We start from the raw sequence: 17619 nt of genomic DNA, 5'->3' as shown, positions 1-17619 counted from the left end.
GACATGACCTCATTTTTTATGGCTGCATAGTATTCCATGGTGTATATGTACAACACTTTGTTTATCCAATCTATCATTGATGGGCATTTAGGTGGATTCCATGTCTTTGCTATTGTGAATAGTGCTTCAGTGAACATACACATGCACGTGTCTTTATAATAGAATGATTTATATTCCTTTGGGCATATACCCAGTAATGGGATTGCTGGATCAAATGGTATTTCTATCTTTAGGTGTTTGAGAAATGGCCACATTGTCTTCCACAATAGTTGAACTAATCTCCACTCTTGCCAACAGTGTATAAGTGTTTCTTTTTCTCTGCAATCTCACCAGCATCAATTATTTTTGACTTTTTAATAACAGCCATTCTGACTAGTGTGAGATATATCTCATTGTGGTTTTGATTTGCATTTCTCTAATGATCAGTGATGTTGAGGATTTTTTCATATGATTGTTGGCCTCGTGTATGTCTTCTTTTGAAAAATGTCTGTTCATGTCCTTTCCTTTTAAAAAATAGAGATTTTAATCTTAATGAAATCTATATTACCTTTTTTATGGTTAGTGTTTTGGGTTCTAAAATATTTTACCTAGCCCTTTATACTTCTGTATATATGCATATATATACACACACATACATATGTTAATATGTGTGTTTGTGTGTGTGCATGTGTTTGCATTAAATCTACAATCTTGCCATTTGATCTCAATTTCTGCTGTAGTTTTTTTTCTCTTTTCCTCTTTTATTAAGTTTTCATAGATTAACTGCCTATGCTATATATTTCATTTTTTTCTCTACTACTTGGTATTTAAAATACATCTTTATTTTTTTAAATGGTTGCTTTAGCATTACAACTTGCCCCTTTAACTATCACAGTCTGCCCTAAAGTAACATTATATTACTTCATACATACTGAAAGACCCTTATGAGGGTACATCTCTCATTTTCATCTCTCACTTTGTATCATTCTTGATATCATTGACATATATTTTATTTCCACAAATATTATAAAGCCTAAGTTACTTTGCTAGTTTTTTTAATCAATTATGTATTTTTTTATCTTAATAGACTTTATTTTTAGAGCAGTTTTTATTACATAGAAAAATTAAATAGACAGTATAGAAAATTCCCATACACTCCCTGTTCCCACACATATTTAACCTCCCTGGCTATCAACATCCACCACCAGAGTGGTACATATGTTACAACTGATGAGCCTACATGAACACGTTGTTACCCAAAATCCATAGTTTACATTAGGGCTTATTTTTGGTGTTATACAATTTATGAGTTTTGAAAAATGCAATGACATGTATCCATAATCATAATATACAGAATAGTTTCACAGCCATAAAAAAATTATGTGCTCCACCTATTCATCCGTCCATCACCCCTAATCCCTAGTGACCACTGATCTTTTTATTGTATCTGTCGTTTTGCATTTTCCAGAATGTTATATAGTTGGAATCATACAATATGTAGGTATTTCATATTACCTTCTTTTGCTTAGTTACATGCATTTAAGGCTCCTCCATGTCTTTTCATTGCTTCATAGCTCATTGCTTTTTAGTAATATTATTACTGAATAATATTTCCTTTTCAGGACGTAACACAGTGTATTTATTCATTCACCTACTGAAGGACATCTTGGTTGCTTTCAAGCTTTGGCAATTATGAATAAAGCTCCTGTAAATATCCATGTGCAGGTTTTTGTGTGAACACAAATTTTCAACTCCTCTGGGTAAATACCAGGGATCATGATTGCTAGATCATATGTTAAGACTATGTTTAGTCTTGTAAGAAACTGCCGAACTCTCTTCTGAAGTAGCTGTATCATTTTGGATTTCCAACAGCAGTAAATGAGACTTCTTGTTGCCCTACATCCTTGTCAGCATTTGTTCTCCTCAGTGTTTTCAATTTTGATCATTCTAATAGGTAGGCAGTAGCATCTTATTGTTGCTTTAATTTGGAATTTCCTAATAAAATGTGATGTTGAACGTCTATTCATATGCTTATTTGTCATCTCTAAGTCATCTTTGATGAGGTGTCTGTTCAAATTTTTTGCTCATTTTTAAATCAGATATTAATCGTTTGTTTTGATACTGTTGAGCTTTAAGAGTTCTTTGCCTATTTTGGATAACAGTGTTTTATCAGATATATTTTTTGCAAATTTTTTTCCTCAGTTTCTGGCTTGTCTTCTCATTCCTTTGACTGTCTTTTGAAGAGCAGAATTTTTTAATTTTAATGAAGCCCAAATTATCCATTATTTATTTCATAAATCATATCTTTCATATTGCATTCAAAAAGCCATTGCTATACTCAAATCATCTAGATTTTCTAGTTTTTAATTTTTCATTATATATTTAGGTCTATGATTCATTTTAAATTATTTTTTGCGAAAAATGGGAGTTCTATGTGTACATTCAGTTTCTTGCATGTGGGTGTCTCAGTTATACTTTAGTCAGTTTAAGGAGGTATAGTTTCCATATAATTTACTTACTTGAAGAATCAATTGTAAAAATTTTGACAAATAAAAATATTAAAATGCTCTGACCTCCAGAATATTCCTTACATCTATTTGCATCAATCCCTTACCCATTAACCCTGGACCCTGGCAACAACTGATTTCCTTTCTGTTTTAATGGTTTACCCTTTCTAAAATTTCATATAATTGGACTCATACAGTATATAGTCTATTATTATTGGATTATTTTACTTAGCATAAAGTTTTTGAGATTCATCCATGCTGTCATGTGTATCAGTAATTTGTTCCTTCTAAATACCGAAGAGTTTTTTATCATATATATTTTGGTATATTTTTATATAGGGAACAGAAGCACAAACCATAAACAGAAATAGATAAATTGGAACTCATTCAACTTAAAAAAAAACTTTTCTTCTAAAGTCATGGTTAGAATAATGAAATTGTAATACACAGCCTGGCATCTCTATTTACTGTATGCCCACTATACAGTAAATATTTCTGCATTTATCAGTTGATGGGCATTTCAGTTGTGTCCAGGTTTTTGATATTATGGATAAAACTGCTATAAAAATTCGTGCAGTTTCAGTCTTTGTGTGGATATGTTTTCTGTTTCCTTGAATATATAACCAAGATTAGATTGACTAGATTATATGAAAAGTGTCTGGTTAGCTCTATAGGAACCTGCCAACCTATTTCCAAAGCAGCTGAACCATTTTGCATTTATATGAGGAATATTTCAGAGTTCCACTTGTCCCACTATCTCACTAACACCTATTCTTGTCAGTCTTTTAAACTGGGTTAGTATAGTAGGGATCTATGTTACCTCAGTGTGACTTATTTACATTTCCTCAGTGAATAATGATGCTAAGCACATTTTTATCTACTGATTTTCCACTTGATAATCTCTTATGAAGAGTCTGTTTAAAAATATTGACTTTTTAATTGCATTGTCTTTTTCTTAATAAGTTATCATACACTTTATATTTCAGATACAAGTACTTCATAAAATAAATGTGATGCAAGTATATTTTTCCAGTCTGTGATTACAGGTTCATTATTCTAGCCATGACTTTAGAAGAAAAGTTTTTTTTAAGTTCAATAACTTTCAATTTAACTATTTTTGTTTATGGTTTATGTTTCTGTGCCGTATATTAAAAAATCATTCCCTCAAACAAAATCACAACGATTTGCTCGTTTTTTCCCCAAGAAATTTTGTAATACCAGCTCTTATGTTTACATCTCTGATTCATTTCAAGATGACTTTTATATATGGAGTGAGGTAAAAGTGAAAAAATTGTTTTTATCATAAACAGAGTTTCAAGTATTATAGCATCATTTCTTGAAAAGACTACTTTTTTTTTTTTTTTTTTTTTTTTTTTGAGACAGAGTCTCGCTCTGTCGCCCAGGTTGGAGTGTAGTGGCATGATCTCAGCTCACCACAAGCTCTGCCTCCTGGGTTCAGGCCATTCTCCTGCCTCAGCCTCCCAAGCAGCTGGGACCACAGGTGCCCACCACCATGCCCAGGTAATCCCTTGCACCCCTAGTAAAGACGGGATTTCACCGTGTTAGTCAGGATGGTCTCGATCTTGTGACCTTGTGATCACCCGCCTCGGCCTCCCAAAATGCTGGGATTACAGGCGTGAGCCACTGCACCCAGCGGAAAAGACTACCTTTTTCCTAGTATATCACCATGGCATTTTGGCCAAAATCAATTACCATTTGTTTGTTGGCCTTTTTCCTGAACTTTATTCTATTTCATTGATGTGTACGTCTATCTTTACAGAAAAATCATGCATGTTACAGTTAGTCTTGAAGTCAGGTTGTGAAAGTCTTCCAAACACGTCCTTCTTTTCCAAGTTGGTTTGGCTATGTTAGGTTATTTGCATTTTCATGTAAATTCAGCTTGTCTATTTCTAACAAAATAGTCTGCTGGCATTTTTACTAGGAATGGCTTAAATCTATGGATCAATTTGGAAGACAATTTGCGTCTTATTAGTTTTGAGTGTTCCAATCCATAAATATGGAATATCTATTTTGTTTTCTTTAATTTTCTGTTAGCAATATTTTGTAGTTTCAGTGTACAGTATTAAACATGTTTATGTTCATCTCTAAGTCTTTCTTATCAATCTTATTGTAAATGACACAATTTTAATTTCTATTTATATACAGTAAATAATATAGATTTTTATACATTAATCACAAAAATATGATGTAACCAAACTCACATTAGTTCTAGTACCTTTTATTATAGATTGCTTCAGATACTATTCATTATCATGTTATCTCAAATCTATATTTAATTTATTTATTTTCTTGCCTTACCTTATTGCACTGGCTGGAACTTACAGTAAAATGTTCACTACACCTGACAAGATTGAACATTATTGCCTGGGTTTTGAACTTTGGGAAAAAGTATCCAACTTTCAGCATTTAGTATGATGTTGGTTAGGTTAGTTTGATCAAGTTTAAAAAATACATTGTTATTCATATTTTGTTAAGAGGTTTTATTATAGATAAATGTTGAAATCTGTCCAATATATGTTCTGCCTCCATTGAAATGATTATGTCACTTTGTTTAGTCTTTTGATGTGGTGAATTAAATTGACTAGAATTTTGAATTAGAAATTTGAATGTCGAACCAACTTTGCATTCCTGGAATAAACATTACTTGGTCATAATACACTACCCTTTTTTATATTTTTTTGATATGCTAGTATTTTAATACAAATTATTGCATCTATATTTATGAAGGAAATTGGTTTCAGTAGTTTTTGTATGAAGTATCTTTGCCTGGTTTTGGCAATACAGTGATCCTAGCTATATATAATTTTTGCTTGTTGCTGTGTTGTTACCTACATACTTAGGTATCTACTTAGGTAGATAGAGTGCTTTATTTTAATGGAGCCTAATACCCCTCTTGCAGTCAAACCTCAAATGTACCACATAGATCAATATCATGTCTTTTTTTTTTGCTCCAGGATTGCATCTGAGATACCTTATTACATTTAGTCATCAGGCCTCTTTACACTTCTCTTGGTTGTGGCAGTTTCTCAGACTTTATTGTTGGTGACCTTGACAGCTTTGAGGATTACTGGTCAAGCATTTTATAAAATGTCTCTCAATTGATATTTGTCTGATATTTTACTCATGATTAGACTGGGGTTACAGGTTTTGTAGGAAAGACTACATTAGCAAATTACCATTTTTATACCATAATAACAAGGGTACATACTGTCAACATGACTTTTCAGCGTGGTTGTTGATCCTAATCACTTGGCTGAAATTGGGTTTGTCAAGTTCCTGCACTGTAAAATTACTCTTATTTTTCTTCATTTTCAAACACTGTACTTTTTGGAAGGAAGTCACAATGTACAGCCCACACTTAAAAATCAAGGAATTATACACTCCCTTCCTGAGGGCAAAGTATCTACATAAACTATTTGAAATTTTTCTGCAAGAGGGATTTGTCTCTTCTCTCTCATTTACTTGTTTATTTAATCACTTATCTATATTCATATGACCTTATGGATATTTATCTTGTATTTGGGCCTTTAACCCAATACTACTCATTTTTTGCTGAAATTGTTCCAGCTTTGGCCATTTGGAGCTCTTTCTGTTAGTTCTTGCATTCTTTTAGCATATCTACCTAATTATTGGTTCGCTGTTTTTTACTTTCTTACTTTCTGACGGTATAAGATGCTCAAGTCTCATCTTGTATATTAACTGCCCAGCCATTCCTCCAAAAAGCCTTGTACTTGTTTTTTGTTTGTTTAGTTTAGTTGTTGAAATAGGGTCTCATTCTGTTACCCAGGCTGGAGAGCAGTGGTGCAATCTCAGCTTACTGCACCCTTTACCTCCTAGATTCATGCGATCCCTTTACCTCCTAGGTTCATGCGATCCTCTTGCTGAGTAGCTGGGACCACAGCCACGCACCACCAAACCTGGCTAATTTTTGTATCTTTTGGTAGACATGGGGTTTCATCATGTTGCCCAGGCTCGTCTGGAACTCCTGGCCTCAAGCCATCAGCCCACTTCTGCCTCCCAAAGTTCTGGAATTTCAGGAGTGAGCCACCACAACTCACTTGTATTTGTTTTTAAATGTAGCATTTGTCTGGGCACTGTGGCTCACGTCTGTAGTCCCAGCATGTTGGGAGGCCTAGGTGGGAGAGTTCAAGACTAGCCTGGGCAACATGACAAAACTCTACGTATACAAAAAATTAGCCAAGTGTGGTGGCACATGCCTGTGATCCCAGCTACATGGGAGGTTGAGGTGGGAGGAACACCTGAGCACAGGAGTTTGAGGCTGCAGTGAGCCAAGATTGGGCACCACGCGCCACCCTGGTGACAGAGTGAGGCCCTGGCTCAAAAAAATAATAATAATAAAATAAATAAATATATAACTGTGGACCTACTATGAAAAGCAACGTTTTATTTAATCAATTTGTTTACTTAAATGTTACTGAAATGGATAAAAGTTCCCTTGTCCTTCTTGCAGGGCATGCGACGGGGGTGTGGCTTCTTCAATGCCCCACTGCTCAAACCCCTAGGGGGCGCATGCGGACAAGCAGGGTGTGGGGCTCAGACCCCATGGTAGCATCTAGGGATGAATGTTTACAGCTCCTGAGCCCCAGAGGGCGTGTGTTACAGGGCGCTCTTTTAGTTTTGCACTCTTTAGGCTGTTTGGGTTAGTCAGCTCAATCAGACCCCCTGCCTTACCACAAGGACAGAGGGCTTTCTGTATCCCAGGGTTTCTTGCGTTGGTATACTGGAAGAATCGAATCACACATGGGCTTGCGGAATGAGTGCAAGGTTTTACTGAGCGGAAGTGGCTCTCAGCAGATGAGGGAGCCAGAAAGGAGATGGAATAGGAAGGTGGTTTTCCCCTGGAGTCCGGCTGCTTAACGGCTGGGCTCTCTTCCCACGGCCCCAGCCAAACTCCACGTTCTTCCGCTAGTCAATTGCCTGCCTGCCTGCCAACCAGCATCTGTCGGTGTGCTCTTACGAAGTGCATTTCTCTCAATATCCACCCACTTGTGTCTCCTTCCGCTGGTGTGTTCCTCTTGACGTCCAGCCACTTGTGTGCGTGCCCACTAGGGTCTTGGGGTTCTTATAGGCACACAATGGGGGTGCGTGGTGGGCCAGGGCGGTCTTGGGAAATGCAACATTTGGGCAAGAAAACAGAAATGCCTGTCCTTATGTAGGTCCCTGAGCATAGGCCCGGGGATGGAGCCCTCACCAGGGATCTGCCATTCTCTACCCAGCACTTCCCTTCCCTGCTCCCGTATCATTACCATGTACAAGCTATTTTCCTGTTAGTTGTAAGGATATACAAAAATCAGAAGACACAAGTCCTTACAATAAAGATCCACAGTACAGTAATATAAACTACAGAGTATCATTTCATAATATAATGTTAAGTAAAATAAATTTTAAAAAATTTATTATATAACTTTTAAAATGTTACGTTGTTTCAAAGTTCACATTCATGCAGATTCTCTGCTTGGGTGAACTAAAGGCAGCTAAGGAATTTCAAAAATGACCCCCTTGTGAAAAATTGTTCACTTAGGATGCCAAACACCTTCCGATCTAAACTCTTTTTTGCTCCCCCAATTATTATTTAATATTTATCATCTCCTTATCTATTGCAAGTTTATGGCTTTGCCTCTTATTTTAACAAGTAAACGATTCTTTTACACGTATTATTTTTGAAGCTTTTCAGCATTCTGTACATATAAGAAGAATATTGGTACATCATAAGTGAACTTATAACATTTTCATAACATGATATGATACAGTAGTCATTGATAATTGCATTTAGAAATTTAAAATTCCATATTATGTACTACTCACACCAACAGGAAATTACAGTGTACATATTGAACAATTAATGAAAACACAATGCATTTCAAAATTGGTATCTCTATGGAAATGTTCTCCATGTAATATTTCAAAAGCACAGTTCTCCAGCATCACTACATTTCCAAATTTATTTCACTTTTGGTTTTATTTTATACTCTCTTCAGCATCTTGGTGTTTACTGAGTGAGACATATTCTGTGAGCTCTTTTGTCAACAAACCCAGTAAGTGTTATATTCACAGTAAGTATGTTCTAAGTATGCCTAACTATATTCTAAGTAAGTATGTCAAATTAAAGCTAACTACCTGAAATTTATCTTAAATAAATGATCTGCTATATTTTCTTTTACATGCAAGCAATCAATAGATATTAAAGGCTAAATAAGTCCACGATGATTTCAGAAGTCTAATGTTTATATACATAAAACTTAAAAACTACTCTATATTCCTCAAGTTAGTGTTATGAAAAAGTGAGATGCAACTTCTGTGTCTATTTGCAGAACAATCATAAATATTTTTCTCCCATTTGGGAGAAGTAAAATCCTTGGTTTCTGGAAGTCTTTTCTCTTACCATCGCTTTTTATGTTGCACGCAAACACTATTTATCCTTAAAAGGTGACTATCACCTCAAAATCATTTAAGAGGAATGTATTGTAGGATTTTTTACCTTGCCAACAAAGATGCTTTACTGGGCCATTTTCAATGTTATTTGGCTCTTGCATGAAAAAGATAGCCTCCTAAATTCAGACATGGCCAGATAAAAACCCTTTTATTCAACTCTACATTATGTATTTGTCATTAAAACTCAAATTCTGCAGCAGGGCTTTTCCACTAGTCCCTGACTAAGCCTTTCATGAAGGGTTTTTATTTATCACATTTTAGAATCTAGGTGAAACTAGTCTGTCAATCTCTGCTCACACAAAGTACAATTAGACTCATTTTGGATTTCTTTTCTTACTTAGATTGGGATACTTCATACCTTGCCAAAAAAACTGTTATTTTCAGATCTGCATTCCTCACACCATTATAAACATTCAGCCAATGGTTTTCTTATTTGCGTTATAATTTATACATAAATTTATTTCTGAGTGTCTTATTCTTGATTTGAAACACAAGTTGGCTTCCTGCTACTTTTTAAAAAAATTTTAATGTAGACAGAGCATTGTTTCTTAATGGAACCTAATATCCATCATGCAAACATACTAATAACCATGTAGAGTAATGTCAAAAACCATGCAATGTAGGCTTTTTTTTAAAAAGAAAATGAATTAGTGAATGTTTCAATTCAGTGGTACCATAAACTATCTGTACATTAGCTATTCTCTGTGAATATATCTCTCAATTTTGGAATCTGCATTAACATTTTCCATAAATCTTTGAGTGCACAAAAGTAATGATGTTTATTAAGTAATCTAGCAGGATCTCATGAAATAAAGAATAATACAGTGACTGGAAGAGATCCCAGAAGACCACTTTAACATCAAGAGTCTCTCACTAATGCAGTGAATAATTCCAAGGTAATTTCTCAGCTACTTCTTCCACAGTATGTGAAATGACCTTCCTACTAGACATGTATTCAATTATATGCCTCGAGATATTTCCAGTGGAAATTCAAAAATGAAAAAGTGAGATTAAGTGGTCATATTCTTATCCAAGGCCTACCTTTTCATTTTTAGATTAACAATAAGAATACATATGTAATCTACAATTCATAATTATCAATGCATTACAAAACTTCCATATGTCTAATAGACTATACCGTAATGCTGACATTCTAATGTTTTAAAGTCATCTAGAAAAACATAAATTTAGAGGAGAAGAAATGAAAGCTATTAAATAGTTGGACAACAGGCTTTACAGGGGGAGATTAATTGAATTGGAATTATTTAAACTACAGAATAATGGACTGCAAGGTGACTTACTGTTGAAAGAAGAAAGCATAATTATTAAGTGAATGCCAACTTGCTCTACATACAACAAGAGAAAAAAATCAATTAAATTTGGCAATTCCTCCTTTCATATAGCTCCCACCCCACCTCTGTTCCCATCTTTTCTGTATAGACAAGTTACTTGAAATACAAATTGGGCAATGTCATTTTTGGGTATGTATGTGTAATCTTTTCAACACTATCATTAAAATGTTTGTCTTCCCTGTGAATACAAGATATCATGTGATAAGTTTATCATGATATGTTTAAAAAGAGAACAAGCTGGTCATTATAGTTATTAATCAAATAATGTCTGATGGTTTAAAATGAAAACAGTAAAAAGATAATCACTTTAAAATATAGCAGGTTTTTTTATGCCAGGGTGGATTGAATATATTGTTTTAAACAACTCTAGAATATATTTTGTTTGTTTGTTTGATTGATCGCTTTTGCTTCCTATCTAATCCTGAAATTTCTGTCTGTTTTCATGAATTGTACATTTCTCACTGACAACCCGTCAAAAAATTACTTGGACCCCAAAGCTTTCTTTTTGGTGTTGATTTATTTTAATAAAATCCACTAAATCTGGACATACAGACTCACAGCTCCTTCTCTAGTCTTCCCATCCTAGATTTTTGTGGAGTTTTCAAAACCATGCTATAATAGGCAGAATTCTAAGGTGGCTCCTAAGATTCACATCCCCCTGGTATACACATTCTGTGTAATTTCCTCCTGTTGAGAATGGGCATGATTGAGACATATTATATGGCAAAGAGATTTTGCAGAGTAAGGCAGCAAACCATTTGATTCTGATTTTATCAAAATACTATTATCTAGGTTGGCCTGACTTAATCAGACAGGAACCTTTAAAAATGGAGCCATTGAAAGCATGAATGAGATTTTCCTGTTGGCCTTGAAGACAAGAAGTCCTGTGATGTGGAGAGGCCAAAGATTAGGGAATTGTGTGGCTTCTAGGAGCTGAAAGCAGCCCCTGGCCAACAGCCAACAAGAACAGTGGGAACCTACAACCCTACAACTGCAAGGAACTAAATTCTGCCAAACCCACATGAATGTGGAAGAGAACCCTGAGCTCCAAAAAAGAATACGGCTTTACCAGCTGTTTAATTTCAGCCTTGTGAGACTCTGGGCAGAGGACCCAGTCTTGTCATTCCAGGACTACAGACCTACAGAATCGGGACATAATAAACGTGTTTTGTTTTAAGACACTAAGTTTGTTAGACTTTTGTGGGCATTTGTTGTATAAAAATACGCATGCCCAGATGAAATCTAGAAGAATAAAAGTATTTTGGCCCTTCACACTCTTACCTTTGAATTACAAAGCAATCATATATCTATACACACATGTGCACATACACACACATTTAATTAAGAAACAAATAAAATGACAGGAAAGAAGACTCTATTAACATCCCATTTCTGTACTCCAAAATGTCAGCTTTCCATGTCTCTTGTCAGTTGTTTCTTGTACATAAATAGCAGGGCAACTAAATCAAAAAGAGGTGTTTGGATGGAGAATAAAAAGAGGTATTTAAAAAATATGAATTCTAGAAAATCATAATAAAATACTACCTGTAAATTTGCCATGGAATCAACCACACCATATGTGTAGGCATAACTAGAGAAAACCTTAAATTGTAGCCAGTGTCACCTTTCCTGCCTATTTCATTCCGCCATGCTTAGAAGTAGCCTCACAATTTGCAAGCAGGCCTACCAAGTCCTGTGATTTCCACTGGACATAAACTGTGAGTTCTACAGTTAGTCATCTTTCAAGGTCCAAATTCCATTTCTATTATCTTTGCTTCTGAATAGTTGTTAGCGGGAAATAGGAAGAAAGAGTGATGACAAATATACTGCCTATGCTACCCCTGCAACACATTTTCCTTTTTTCCCGTAAGCCCAGTAAACCGCCATGCCAATGATTTCACCCTCTGCTCTGCTCAATAAAGCACAGCTAAAACTAAGATTATTTGCTTTCCTCTTGCAAATGCACCCTAAAGTAATATCAAAATGTTTCACTAATAATTTTTCCTCTACACAATGTGAGACAGACATTTTTCTGCCATTTGATGCCAGTAATGGATTTACAAAGGCCACGACATTTAACGCAAAGTAGAACACCACGCCGCACAAATGCCCATTCCACTTGAAGGTTTTCCATAAAAACTCTTTGACTCTTTGACTATGACGAATCTGAGCAAAATGTGCTACCTTCAAATTCCTTTTCAAAATGTATTTTTTAAGATTTCTGCCAGATTCCCCTTAAACTGCCCCTTACTTCTCTCTTTCGAATCACTTTTTTTTCCTCATTCCAAGCATAAGAATGATGATGATGGGTAACTGGCGCTATTAAGTACCCTGCTGACCCAGTTGACTCTAATTAAATACCATCGTGTCAATCAGCAAGTATTTGGCCTTAGCTATAGTAATTATTGATGCTTGTATAAATGCTTAACCAGGATATTAATGTAGGAAGTTATTATGACAACTTTTGAGCAATAGATTGTTGCACTACTGACTGAAATATGTAAGGTAGGAAAATAGAAGTTCCTGATGACATTGTTACAGAAAAGCATTAGAAAGCACATAATGGTCACATAGAAAGACTATTAACATTCCTAGAGTGAATTCTGTGAAAGTGTGTCATATTCGTTCAATCCAAAAAGTGGAGGAAAGTCTCACAGCAGCTGAATTTCAAAGTAACAGCTTCCACATAAAGCATTTTGGTGTGGAAAAGTCCTGCATATATTCATCACTTACTCGTGTGCTGTAAAATGAATGCTTTCCTATTTCAAAATGGGTGGCAGTCTTACTAGAATTTTGGCAGAAATTCTGCTCTTTATAATAGCAGAAATTGTTTTCTGCTATTATAAACGACCTCTGCCTTATATCAGTTCTCTTAATGAGTAATGCGAAATGTCAAATGCTGAAAGAAAAAAACCCCACATTTATATATTGTTAGCTCAGCAATGAATTCAGACATATATGGCCAAAATATTATATCTTAAAGCTGTCTTACAAAAGCCAAACCAGACCTGCAGAATAGGAATTGAAATATCTGATTGCACATTCACACAGGCAATCAGCTAGCCAAAGAAAGAGAATAAAAAAGACACTTCCTCATGTTCAGCAGTATTCTGTCTGTTTCCAGGGATGTGTTCCAGGCCTTAGGTCATGACAATCAAGCTGCCTGCCCTGTTCATATCACCTCATCTCTTTTAGTATTTAAGTCAAAAACACACCTGCCTAAGTGCCTAAAGCTTACTACTAAATGCCTGCACAATACGACTAAATGGGCTGAATGCAACCCAACATAGAACCTTCCAAACACGTGCTTGAAATGCACTGAGAGAAGCATTTTTATGCAAAAATGACAGAAAATGTAATCGAAAAGAAAACCTCTAACAAAGCCATAGCCAGATGGTGTTCTTTATTGGGGGCCAGATCCGATTTCTGAGCTTCTGAAAATGTCACAGCTATTGCTGCTCAATTCTAGAGTTACATCCTAAATTTGGGAAAAACCTTTCCCATGTGAATGTTATGATCCATTCACATTTGTCTTATAATTTAACATTTTGAAAATCCTTTCAATTTTTTGGTTGTGCAAATAATACGTGTTCAAAAAAATGCATATTTCAGTAGAAAAATATGGAAGCAATATGAAAAAATATAAAAGTAAAAATTAAAAGTAAAATCTTACTGAAAATGCTATTGTTTTTACTTTGTAAGTTTTTCTATGCATTTAGACACATATAATACCTTTCAAAAATGAAGTTAAATTTTATAGAGATTTGCACATTTTTTGTTACATTAAAAGTTGTCTTGTAATCATCTTCCCATATCAAAAAACATACATTCAAATTGACATTTTAAATAGTTGGATAATATTTCACTTGAAGGTAATCTCATGGTATATTTAACTAGAACTATAGAACTATATAGATTGCTATCTCTAGCAATGCTACAATAAATATTCTTAAATATGTAACATTGTACTCTTATTAAAATGTTTCCTTAAAGCAAATTCCTGGAATTAGATTCACTGGGCCAAAGTGTACTTGTAAATCTAATAACACTTACTACCAATAATCCAAAAATTTTGTGCTCATTCAAAGATCCAAAGAAAGTATAAAAGTTCATACTGGCAAAAAGCCTCAGAAACATTGGGTACTTCCATATAGGCAGAAAGTGGAAACCATTGTGTTTTTTGTTTGTTTTTTAAAATTATGTATTACATTATAGTTTTAGACATTTAAGGAGTACAAAGTGATGTTATGATTTTTAATACCATGTGGAATGATTTAATCAAACCAATTAATATATGAATCACCTCAAATATTTTACATTTTTTGTGATGAGAACATTTCTAATTTACTCTTAGAGATATTAAAATGTATAGTACTAATTTTAGCTATATTCGTCACTCTCTGCAACAGATCTCAAAAAAATAATCAAACTTATCCCTCCTAATTTAGGCTTTGTACTCATACTATCTCTCCATCCCCTCTCTTCCCCCAGCCTCTGATAATATTCCTACCATACCACTCTCTGCTTCTGTGAATTTAAATGTTTTAGATTCCACATATAAGTGAGAACATGTGGTATCTGTCTTTCTGTGTTCAGCTTATTTCATTTAGGATAATGCTCCCCAATTCCATCCATGTTGTCCCAAGTAATAGAATTTCTTTATTTTTAAAGGCTGAATAAGCCTTTCATTGTTAATATACCTCACATTTTCTTTATCCATTCATCTGTTGACAGACACTTAGGTTGAATCTATAACTTAGCTATTGTGAATACTGCTTCAATGAACATGAGAGTGCAGATATCTCTGACATACTGATTTCAAATCTTTTGGTTAAATATCTAGAAGTGGGATTGTAGGATCATATAGAATTTTTTTTTTAGTTTTTTGAGGAAGCTCCATGCTGTTTTCCATAATTACTGTATTAATTTACATTTCCACTAACAGTGTAAAGTGTTTCCTTTTCTCTACATCCTCACCAACATTTGTTTTCTTATTGTCTTTTTGATAATAGCCATTCTAACAGGTATGAGGCAATATCTTATTGTGGCTTTAATTTGCATCTCTCTAATGATTAGTGATATTCACCATTTTTTCATGTATCTGTTAGCCATTCATATTTCTTCTTTGAGAAATGTCTGTTCAGGTCTCTTCTTATGTCAGGTCATTTCTTAATTGGATTATTGGTTTTCTTTTTCTAGAGATGTTTGAGCTCCTTATTTATTTTGGATTTAATCTCTTATCAGACATATATGGCTTACAATTATATTTTCCTAAATCCATAGGTTATCGCTTCACTCTGTTAATTGTTTCTTTTGCTGTGTAGTGAAGCTTCCAATTTTGATGTAATCTCATTTGTCTATTTTTTAATTTTGTTGCCTGCACTTTTGGGGTCACATCTAAAATTCATTGCCCAGGCCATTGTTGTGTAGATTTTCTCCTAGGTTTCCTTCTAACAGTTTTACAGTTTTAGATATCATATTCCAGTCTTAAATATATTTTGAGTTGATTTTTGCATATGGTGTGAGATAAGGGTCCAATTTTATTATTTTGCATATGAATATCCAGTTTTCCCAACACTATTTATTGAAAAAAAAAATCCTTTCTCTCTGTATATTCATAGCTCCTCTGTTGAAAATCAATTGACATAGATGCGTGGGTTCATTTTTAGGTTTTTTGTCCTGTTCCATTGGCCTAGGTGTTCTGCCTTCTTTTTGTGAAAGTTCACTGTGGGGTCTTCTCCTTCCCTGAGCAGGGCTCTAGGTTAGTGTCTGAGGCTGGGCCTGGAAGCTGGTCATCTAGGGATGCAAGGCAATTAACTCTTCCCACCTCTGCTGGAAACAGCTAGCTCAGCTTTGTTGGGGAGGTATGCTGTTAGCTGGTACCTGTGATCATGCATCACCGCTGGCAGGGATAAGGAGCTATCACCAAAATCTGTGCAAGGGTCACTATAGGCTCTGCCTTCTTGCTTTGTTTCTGTCTAACCGCCCCATCCCCACCCCCACTAGGCAGTCTAGCCCTGCATTCCTACATTCCTTGTGAGATGACAACAGAGTAAGCTGTGAAGCATCTTGGAATTCTAGGGAAGCTGGAAGTCCACCTTCCTGTTCCTCTTTTCCCACTGTAGAAACTGTGGGCCCTAAGGAATCTTCTTTGTGGTGCTGTGCCGACTTGAGGTAGGGGAAGGGGCAATATGGTCAAAGCAAGACCATTTGTCCATCCTTTCAATGTTAATTTTTATTCAGTTCTGTGGAACATGCAGGCCACTCAGACTTCTTCCCACATTTGAGGGTTTTCACCAAAGTATTTTTGTCCGTGGATAGTAGCTAGCTGATCTTTCTGTGTGGGGGAGTGAAGCCCAGGGCCTCCTGTATCACCATGTTGCTGATGTCAACAAAATCCTAAGCTATAATTTTTAGTTTTATATATTTAGCAATGAGTTGAAATTTTTACATGTTTTGACTTAATATAGGTGTATACTGACTGTTCATATCCTTTCGTCTTTCTCTATTAGAGCATTTGTCTTTTACATATTGATTTATATGTAATTTTCATTATTGCCTTTCTGCTTGGCATATGTACTATATTTTTAGTTGTTTCTTTATATTTTCTTTTACCTTCTAGAAAGTTTTACTATATTTAACATAGTAGATTATATAGCTTTTTATAGTTTCTTGTGGAATTATTTGTAACTTCAAATCCTTCCATAATCCAAGTTTATGAAATTATAAATTATGTTTTCTTCTAGTACTCATTTTGGTTAATCAGTTATTCCAACATCTTTTCTGTGATTTAAGAGATCATATTTATTGTTTACTAAATGCATGTATTTATGTGAATGGGTTAATAGACTTTGGGGCTGATTTTCTTCCATGATTTTTAAATTACTATAGATTTATAGGAAGTTTTCTTAGCTGGCCAATTTTAATCCCTCTCCTTAATCTCATGTTTCAAAACATCTTCTAATAACGAAGAAGTCTAAAGATAGGGTTTTTCTTCTGCCTTTGTTGGTATCATGTAATATTTGCTTGGTCCACTGTAATGTAAAATCTCCATTTTGGGACTTGACATTGATTTTTCCTAGTATATAGTTGTAAACTTTTCAATTTGCATACATAGCATTTTATTCTTTAGTTCAGAATATTTCCACTCAATATGTATTAAATTATCCCATCTGTTTCATCTGTGCTGGTCTCTGCTTTCAGAAAAAGCTATTGTCAATATAGTATCTCTCTTCTCTGTTTATCATATACCTAATCTTCTTTCCACATTCTTTTTCAGGAACATTTCACAAATGCATCTTCTATAT

The sequence above is a fragment of the Gorilla gorilla genome, chromosome 5, assembly GCF_029281585.2.
Source record: "Gorilla gorilla gorilla isolate KB3781 chromosome 5, NHGRI_mGorGor1-v2.1_pri, whole genome shotgun sequence".
In the NCBI taxonomy this organism is placed as follows: Eukaryota; Metazoa; Chordata; class Mammalia; order Primates; family Hominidae; genus Gorilla; species Gorilla gorilla.
Note: the sequence above shows the minus strand (reverse complement) of the source record.